Source organism: Sciurus carolinensis, chromosome X, assembly GCF_902686445.1.
Source record: "Sciurus carolinensis chromosome X, mSciCar1.2, whole genome shotgun sequence".
In the NCBI taxonomy this organism is placed as follows: Eukaryota; Metazoa; Chordata; class Mammalia; order Rodentia; family Sciuridae; genus Sciurus; species Sciurus carolinensis.
In genome coordinates this window covers 42,341,231-42,351,629 of record NC_062232.1, presented here as the reverse complement: position 1 = coordinate 42,351,629, position 10,399 = coordinate 42,341,231, and the positions used below count along the sequence as shown (strand labels likewise).

At 34.7% G+C, this 10,399-nt stretch overlaps 1 pseudogene; it reads right to left on the bottom strand.

Annotated features, from left to right (window-relative positions):
• Window positions 1-458: 458 nt before the first annotated feature.
• On the bottom strand, window positions 459-945 carry LOC124971368 (nucleotide triphosphate diphosphatase NUDT15-like; annotated as a pseudogene).
• Window positions 946-10,399: the final 9,454 nt, after the last annotated feature.

Genomic DNA, 10,399 nt, shown 5'->3' with positions numbered 1-10,399 from the left:
TCTCTTTAGTTATACAATTGTCACAATATATTACCAAAAATTTTTTTAATTAAAAAGGAAAATCAACAAACATGATAAAGTCTACAACAGATATACTATTTAAATTTGAATTATATCTGAATATGAACTGAAACACTTGGAAGGCAAGTTCCATTGTAACTACCGCATGCAAATTGTAATGACAAACCACACAGTAAATATCATAGATAAATATGGAAAGCAGATTAACCACAATATCCCTATTTATCCTCTTTTCTGTGTCTGAAATACATTTCAATGACCTATTCCAGAAATATCTTCTCAAGGATGATAGGTATTTAAGAGAATGCAAATCAATTGTGAGCATATGGAACTTTTTAGATAAAATGGAGTTGTTCTGGAATGTAGATATTTTACATTCCCTAACTAGACCTAATTTTTGTCTTTTAAAAAATAAAATCAAGGAGTGTTCTTGGCACCTAGAGATTATTTCCCTTGTATGCTACCAGATGGTTCAGATCTTCTTTAAACAGATCATAGCCTTGCTCCTTTAAACAATGGAGTGCCCAGAAAAGCTGGTTTACTGGAGGAAATCCTTCCAAAGGAACCCATTCCTAACTTTCATTTTTTTCAGGTTCTACATTATTTGGTTCTGAATCATGAACCAAATCTACTTCGTCTTTCATTAATATAGTGACATGATGGTAATTCTCTATCTCAATAAAAGAATTCTCCACAGAGGCAAAGTAGACAGTTTTCATGTGAAGAGCTGTCCCCAGGTTCCCTTTAAGCACATTCTTCCCAGGTTTCACCGAACTCCAAATGACCCCCAGGAAGCTAAAAGCTGCCAGCTCCAAATGACCCTTTCCTCCTCCCCAGGAGGACACAAGGATGTTCGCAGCTGGTCACCACCACTCTGACCCCCACTCAGGGCCACTGCTGCCCCAGTGGGGTGCTGGCCATCATAGCACAGGCAGTCAAGCCTGGCCAGGCCTAAATTATTTTTTAAAAATTGTGTTTTTTTATTATTAAGTTTTGAGAATTTTTGTATATTTTGTATACCAGTCCTTATTATTATGATTTGGGAAATTCTGGATCCCCTGACAGTTCATAGAATGAAAATTTCATCTGATTTTTTCAGGGAAGATGATTCTGTAGCCTCCCAGAGGAAGTGACTTATAAGGTGTGTCCCAAGAATCAGAAGGAGTTATTTGGGTGAAGGGCATAAGTTGTCCAAAAAGAAACAGGAACAACGCATATGATAACCTGGAAGCTTTACTCTGCCTCTAGATTCTAAGACTGGGAAGAGAAATAAACTGGTTTGATGCATTACTTTATTTTTTCTTTTTTTAGTTGTAGATGGACAAAATGCCTGCACTTTATTTATATATATATTTTTAATGTGGTACTGAGGATCAAATCTGGGGCTTCACTGGTTAAAAGTTTAAGAATCCACCCAGAGGATTTTCAACAATGGTGGTTAGGCTCTTACCATTTCCCTGAGTTGTCCTATAAGGCAATGTTTTCAAAACCTAATTGATCAGTTTATTTTGATTAATTAATTAAAGTGCTCTACCGCTGAGTTACATCCCCAGGCCTTTTAATATATTTTTTTATTTTTTGAGACAGGGTCTCACTTAGTTGCCAAGGTTGGCCTTGAACTTATGGATCCTCCTGCCTCAGCTTCCCAAGTCACTGGGCGTGTGACACTATGCCAGGCCAAATTGAACACTTTAAAAATAGTAAGATGAATTCTTTCTCATACTTGGTAGAAAATATGAATGAATAAATTATTCAGAAACATTTTCATCAACTTCAAAGCCAGTATACGTAAGTATGAGAAATCACAAGGCCGCATCTGCAGAGGGGAAATGCTTGGAATTTAACAAATTTTTATTTGGTGCTATCAGTTTGAAAAAGATATTATAACTTTAGGATGTTTTATGTAATCCCCATGATAACCACAAATAAAATATCTATAGAATATACACAAAAGTAAATGAAAAGGGAATTGAAATGTGTCCCTAAAAAAATCAACTAAACACAAAGAAGGGTAATAAGAGCAGAAACAAGATACAAGAAAACCATAAGACACACAGAAACATTAAAACAGCATTACTAAATATTGCCCTATCAGTAATTATTTAAAATGTAAATGGATTAAACTTTGAAATTGAAAGACCTAGATTGCTTAGCATGTGTGAGGCCCTGGGAAAAAAGATGAAGAAAAGAAAAGGAAAAAAAAAAAAAAAACAAGAAAGGAGGGGAGATTTAAATTGGCATAATGGATTAAAAACAGGATTTAACTATATACCATCTACAAGAAACTCACTTTAGATCTAAGAACATGCATAGGTTAAAAGTTAAATGATAGAGCAGGGAGTGTAGCTAGCTCAGGGGTAGAGTACTTGGCTAGTATGTACAAGGCCCTGAGTTCAATTCCAAGCACTGAAAACAAACAAAACAGCCCTCATAATTTAATAATAAAATGATAAAAATATGTTCCATGAAAATAGTAATCAAAAGAGCTGAGGTAGCTTTATTAATATCAGATAAAATTAATTATAAACTACAAATAAATCTAAGACTTAAATATTAAATGCTAAAATTAAAAGCTCTTAGGAGAAAACAAAGGAGAAGAGTTTATCACATTAGATTTGGTAACAATTTACTAGATAAGATGCCAATGTTGACCAAAATTTAAAAATAGATAAATTGGACTACATCAAAATTATACATTTCTGCACATCAAAGGATATAATCAACATGGTGAAAAGGCAATGTATGAAAGTGGGTAAAATTTTTGAAAATCATGTATCAGAAAAATGACTAATATCCAGAATGCATAAAGAAATTCTACAACTCAACAACAAAACAAACAACTCAATTAAAAAGAGAGACAAAATAATCAGATAGACATTTCTCCATGCAGGATATGCAAATGGATAACAATCACGGGAAAAGATTCCCAGTATCACTAATGTTAAGGAAATATGACTCATTCCCACAATGAGTTACTGTAAATTCATACCCTTTAGGATATCTACTATCAAAAACATAAATGAATAAGTGAGAAAATAACAATTGTTGGCATGGGTATGGATAAATTGGAACCTTTGTATTCTGTTGGTATAAATTTAAAATGATGGCACCACTGTGAAAAAAACAGGATAGAAAATAGAATAGCATATGATATAACAATTCCACTTCTGAGTATATACTCAATAAAAAGCAAGGTCTTAGAGAGATTTGTATATCCATGTTCATAACAATATTATTCGCAATATCCAAATGGTGAAAGAAAACCAAGTTTTAATTGGTGAATGGATAAACTAAACATTGTCTACACAAACAATGTAATACTATTCAGCCTTGAAAAGGAAGACAATTCTGGTTCATGTTACAACATGGATGAACTTTGAGGACATTAAACTAAGTGAAATAAACCATTAACGCAAAGGTAAATACTGTGTTATTCCAGCTATATGATATACCTACAGGAGTCAAATTCAGAGACAGAGAGCAGGAGGGTTGTTTCTGGGAACTGGGAGAGGGAAGAATAGAGAGTTGTTTAGTGGGCATACAGCTTCAGTTTTGCAAGACAATATTAGTTCTGAAGATCAGTTGCACAACAATGTTAAGGGATCTACTACTGAACTGTATATTTAGAAATGGTTTAAGATTGCAAATTTCATGTCATGTGTATATTACCATATTTTTAAAAAGTGACAAATCAAAAAAGTAATTGAGACCAAAGGAAGCCACATATCACAGAGTACTGACAAAATCCCATTACAAGAATAGTCAGTTTAAGGCAGTGATGTTGGAGACCCCATCACTGCATTGAGAACACTCCATCATGGCAATACTGCTGCCTCTTAGTCTTCGTTCAGCCCCAGCCAGTCTGGATCAACATCTTCAATGAATAATTTGGAATAGTCCTACATCTTTGTTTCATGTCTTTTGAATTTAAAGTCCTTGGAGGTTATCCTGGAATGGACTGAGCTAAGGTCACATGCCTGTACCCTAGATCAGGTATAAAATATGCAGATACATTTATCTACTCCTCACTAAGTCCAAAGATTCTTCCCCCATATGGAAAAGAAGTTCTGATATCAAGCACTCAAAAATAATTTTAAAAATAGCAAATCAGAAAATATTCACTGTATTGGTTAATAGGAAAGAAAATAGGAAAAATCCTTTCAAGAGGATTTTTTTTTAAAGAATTATTCTCTATATTGCTATTCTGTTGGATGGTGGTTTTCCCCCTTATATTAAATGTTAGTAAATACTCCATAATATTCCAGCAGAGGTTATTAAATTTAATGTGAATAAGAATAAACTGAGAAATTTTAAGCTGCTTTAAAGATTCAAATGCAATGGATCTGAGATTCCTTCCATGAGTTTGCATATTTTCCCTTCTCCTTGACTTAAACATATTGAGTAACACCTACATATACTCCACAATTCCTCCAGTGAGTTTTTCATTTAGCAACTAGTTTTGTTTTTTTCTCAAACTAGTGTCTTCCAGGGACTTGTATAATTATATACAAAATTACATGATTTAATTAACACTGCATAAATAGTCAAATATTAAGTGTGAAGGAAATAGTTATTCCTGTGAAAATGAACTTGAATGTTTTGGGAAACTTCACAAAGATTAATTGATACAAAGTGTTGTTGAATTACATGTGGAGAGGTAATTGAAAAGATTATCAGGGAAGGGAGGAGTATAATGATACAGAAAAAAACTCTGCACTTAGATTGTTTTGCAAGTAAACTGCGAAAAATGGGGAAATTGAAACTGGAAATTTTAGATGATGCCTTACTTGTGTGGTTTAAAGAAGAGAGCAAATCTAGAATTATAATTCCCAGGAGGAAAAAAGTATCCTTTATCCTCTCTCAAAAGAGTGGTGGCACATGTTTCAATTAGAACAAATTGGTTTCTCAAACATCTGAACATCTACTGGTTCTGCTTGTTTCAGATTCAAGGACGTTCACCCTCCAGGCAGTGGACAGTCAACGCTTTACTCCTAAAAACTAAACAGCCATCCTCTTGATGGACAGTGCTTATGGACTCGTGGTCACAGCTTGAAGTTTTAGATGACCAGTGGCTATGGGCTGTTGGGGGACCCATCTTAGACTCATATTCACACACCTGACTTCATTTAGTATTACTTAGCCCATTTCTTTTGTAATTATGCTTTGGTTTTCTAAAGATATCAGAAGATATATAAATCACATTATCAAAGTGAAGGGAGAAAGTCACCATTATTTGGTTTTGCTGATTAAGTTTCAGTCAATCCAAGTAATTTCTTCTAAATGTTGTTCAAAATTCTCTGACTTTCCTGGTTATGAAATCTGAATTAATTAATTCATTACTAACTTTTCCGAACTCTGTGGTCACTGTTTAAGAAATGGCCCCATCTCTTCTTAATCAATTAAATTATACCTAAATAAAATGATTAAAATTTAAAAAAAAAAAGTAATTGAGGAACACAAGTTATTTGTTATATCAAATTTGCCATGTGAGAAATCAAAACTGAAAAAAATTAAATATTTTTTCAGTAATAACTTAAATAGCAATTGTATGTATACAGTAATATGAACATCATTTCATAAAATTTTTGAAAAATAAAAAAATTGAGTAGCATGGTTTTTCATTTGTGCAAATCTCTTTAATGTCTTCCTTAATAGAATAAAACAATTATATCTGCTTCCACATTCATTCTGCTATTGTATGCCATTTTTGGTGAACTACATGAAGAAAATAGTGTCTCACATAGTTGAAAAGGGTAGCAGTGTTTTTAATAACCTTTTTAGATATTTTGGATGTTCTTTGATACTACATTAAGATTCAACAAATGATAGTTTCTTAAAGGTTATTGTAATGGGCAATCTTAGACCCTATCAATGAACTTTTTGTACTATTATAATATTAACATTAATTGATCAAGAAACTCTGCAATTGCTAGAAGAAAATGTAGACCCCAATCTCCAACATATTGGCTCAGGAACTGACTTTCTTAACAAGGCTCCTAAAGCACAAGAAGTAAAATAAAATATCAATAAGTGGGATAGCATCAAATTAAAAAGCTTCTTCACATCAAAGGATGCAATTAAGAGTGTGAAGAGAGAACCAACAGAACAGGAGAAATCTTTGCCACTTGCTCCTCAGATAGGCCATTAATACTCAGGATATATGAAGAACTCAAAAAAACTCAATGTCAAAAAACCAAATAACCCAATCAGTAAATGAGGAAAGGAACTACATGAACACTTCTCAAAAGAAGAAATACAAATGGTCAACAAATATGTGAAAAAATCCTCAACATCTTCAGCAATTAGAGGAATGCAAATCAAAATTACATTGATATTTGATTTCACTTGAGTCAGAATGGCAATTATCAGGAATACAAGTAACAATAAATATTGGCAAGGATGTGGGGAAAAAAGTAGTAGGGTCATATATTTTTGGTGGGACTGCAAAAAAGTGCAACCACACTGGAAAGCAGTATGGAGATTTCTCAAAAACTAGGAATGGAAATATCATATGACCCAGCTATCCTACTCTTTGGTATATATCCAAAAGATTTAAAATCAGCATATTACAGTGACAAGCCATATCAATATTTGTTGCAGCACAATTCATAATAGCTTAGTTATGGAGCCAACCGTGGTACCCTTCAACAAATGAATGAATCAAGAAAATGTATACACACACACACACACACACGCACACACACAGGGGAGTATTAGTCATAAAGAAGAATGACTTTATGGCATGTTCTGCTAAATGGATGGAACTGGAGACTCATGTTAAGTGAAATAAGCCAGTCCCCAAAAGTCAAAGGTTGAATGTTTTCTCTGATATGTGGAAGCTAATCCAAAATAAGGGAAAGGATAAAAGAAAAAAAATAGAAGAAATATCAGTGGAATAGACAAAGGAAATTCGAGGGAAAGAAGGAGGGATGGGAAAGGGCAAGACAGTGGAATGAATCTGACCTAACTTTCCTATGTACATATGTGAGTATAACACAGTGAATCTCATCATCATGTACATTCAGAAGACAATACATTTTTAAAGAACTGTAAGTAAATAGCAGAAAAATCAGTAGAGTAGAGGCCAGGGAAGAGGGGAGGGAAAGAGGAAGTACTGAGGACTGAATAAGAACAAATTATATTCTAAGCTTTTATAATTATATCAAAATGAATCCTGCTGTCATATATAAAAAATAAAATTCGTGGTAACCCTGCACTTTGTGTGTGTGTGTGTGTGTGTGTGTGTGTGTGTGTGTTGTGATAACCCAGGATTAAAACCAGGGGCCCTTAACCACTAAGCCACATCCCCAACCATTTTATTGTATATTTTTTTAAATTTTGAGAGAGGGTCTCACTAAGCTGCTTAGGCCTCGCTAAGTTGCTGAGGCTGGTCTCCAACTTGCGATTTTCCTGCCTCAGCCTCCTAAGCTGTTGGGATTACAGGCATGCCCCACTAGGCTCAACTAACCTTGCACTTGTAAGAGAACTATTCCCCATGCATGTATTGACCCATATATTGGTCATTTGGAGAATATTGTCTCACTGAGCTATGCAAATTCTCCAAATTTTGAAACATTTAATTATACAATATAAAGGACATCCATTACAAAAGAAAAAATATACATGACCATCTCAATTGATGTAAAAAAAGCATTTCACAAAGTTCAACCTTCTTTTGTAATAACACAGAACAAATAGAAGGAAAACCCATCAACATATTAAAGGTTAAGTCCATAGATAACATACTCAATGGTGAAAGACTGAAATCTTTCCCTGTAGATTGGAAGACAAGGATGCCACATCTATCAATTTTATTAAACATAGTATTGAAACTTCAAGCTGGAGCAATTAGGCAAGATCATGTAATAAAAGACATTGAAATTGGAAAAGAAGTAAAATTTTGTCTGTTCACAGATGATCTTACATATAGAATACAGAGAGAAAAAGGAATAAATAAGGGGATATTTTGAAAATAGAAGGAACATCAGTAGAGGTTGGGGACTAATGGGAAGAGAGGAGGGGAGGGAAAGGAGAAGGACTGGAGATTGAAATGGATCAAACTATCTTATATTCATTTAGGAGTGTGTCAGAGACCTTGTTACAGACACACTCTGAGCCCTTGTTACAGACTGAAGCTGAGGCAACTGTGATTCCTCCACCCCTCCCCCATCAAAATGAGACCCTGTATCCCAACCCTAATTCTCATGTTTTCCTTAGGAAGGGATAAATGGGGAACCAAACTGACCTGCCACAGCTCACTGGAATCTTTAACACTGTCCTTTATATAAACCATTATTGATATGGAGGGGAAGCAACCAGGGACCTTGGGGGTGTAGGGCTGTGTGGGAATGATGAGCAAAATTATTGCCACTTTTATAGTTTTCTCTTTTGTCTATTCATCTTAAGCATAAATCCATTTTCTTTCTTATTTGGTTGATATTAGATGTTTATAAAAATTAGCTGTAAAATGTTAACCTTAAAAGTTTCTTTTGTAGAAGCTGGTAACAACAATGAAATTGCGCCCTCCAGTGGGCTTTGTAAGAACAGACATAGCTCTGAGCAGATTTGACCATGCTGGGAATGGAATCCAGGGACATGTGGATGCTAGGCAAGAACTCTGGCACTGACCTGTATCTCAGTTGATAGTTTTGTTTTGATACATAAAATTATATATGTTTATCTTGTACAACATGTTTTGAAGTATACACATATTGTTGAATGCTTAAATATAGCTAATTAATGTATTACCAAACAGAGTTGTCATTTTTGTGGTGGTAAGAAAACAACATCCACTCTCTTTGCATTGTTCAAGAATATAATATGTCACAGGGTGAGATGGCACACACCTGTAATTCCAGTGACTTGAGAGGCTGGGGCAGGAGAATTGCAAGTTCAAGACCAGCCTGGGTAACTAAGCAAGACCCTGTCTCAAAATAAAAATAAAAAAGGATTGGGGGTGTAGCTCAGTGGTAGAATGCCCCTGGGCTATACCCCCAATACCACAGAGAAAAAGAATTCAACACATCATTGCGTAGTTTTGAAACTTTTGTGGACACCAAAGACAAACAGCAGGAGGTGGAGAGAGCCTAGGGCATTTAAGGAATAGACTTCTTCACTGACCTAGTAGTAGATTGCAGAAGATACTTACATATCTGGTACATTCCACTTCAAAACTATGAGGGCTCTATCTACTCAGTGTAAGTTAAAGAGCAAATACATAGCATCGGACCATATGTGTTCAAATCCCAACCCCTCTCCTTGGTGCAGTGGGACCTTCAGACTGTGACCTGAGATACCTCAGCTAGTGCCTCTGCTTCATCTTCTGTGGAATTGGGAAAATCATATCAGCTATTTCATGCCAAAGGATAGCTCAGAATGTTGCTGTGAAGATTGAGTTAGTTAATTCATTTTAAACACTTCACATCCAGTGCATTATAAGCCCTTGAAAATGATGATGTTACTATTAACCTTTATGTGTAAATGGGTCCATAGTTAATTGGCTTGAAATCTTTGTTCAAGTTGCATATACCATTGTTTCCACGGCATAACACCTCAAGTTGGAAGTAACAGTTCCTGCATTAAAACTATTTGGACTGGTTGGGGAGGGGTTGATCACTGGGTACTAAGGTACAATTAGATAGGAGTAAGAAGTTCTGGTGTACTATTGCACAGTAGAGTGACTACAGCTAAAAATAATGTACTGTGTATTTCAAAAAGCTAGAAGAAAGGATTTTGAATGTTTTCACCACAAATAAATGATATTTGAGGCAATGCATATGTTCAACTTGATTTAAACATTACACAATATATATTTGCATTGAAACATCACACAGTACCCCATTAATATGTACATTTTTATTTATCAAATTAAAAATGAATTCAAATTTAAAACATGCAAAACTAAGTGTGCATGTTTGTGTGTGTACATGGGCATGTGTGTGCACACATATGTTCCAGTGTGTGATTTATTTATGATACAATTTTTCTAACTTTTTATGTTGAGGCAATTTTAATGTTATAAGAATATTACAAAAACAGTCTAAGGAATTTCCATATACCCTTTACCCTTCACCCTTCACTTGAATCCTTCCGTTTTTAACATTTCACATTTGGTTTATCCTATTCCCTTTGTCTTGCTCTCTCTTTCTGTACACATACACAAACACACACTCACATACACATAAGCATGCCTGTAATTATTTTTTTGAACCAGTTCAGTATAATTTGCAGAATCCATGTCTTTGTACTCCTAAATGCTTCATTATGGTACCTAAGAATAAGTAAAATTAAGGTCTACAGTTGTGGCTTAGTGGTAGAGTGCTTGCCTAGCACGTGTGAGGCACTGGGTTCAATCCTCAGACCCACATACAAATAAATA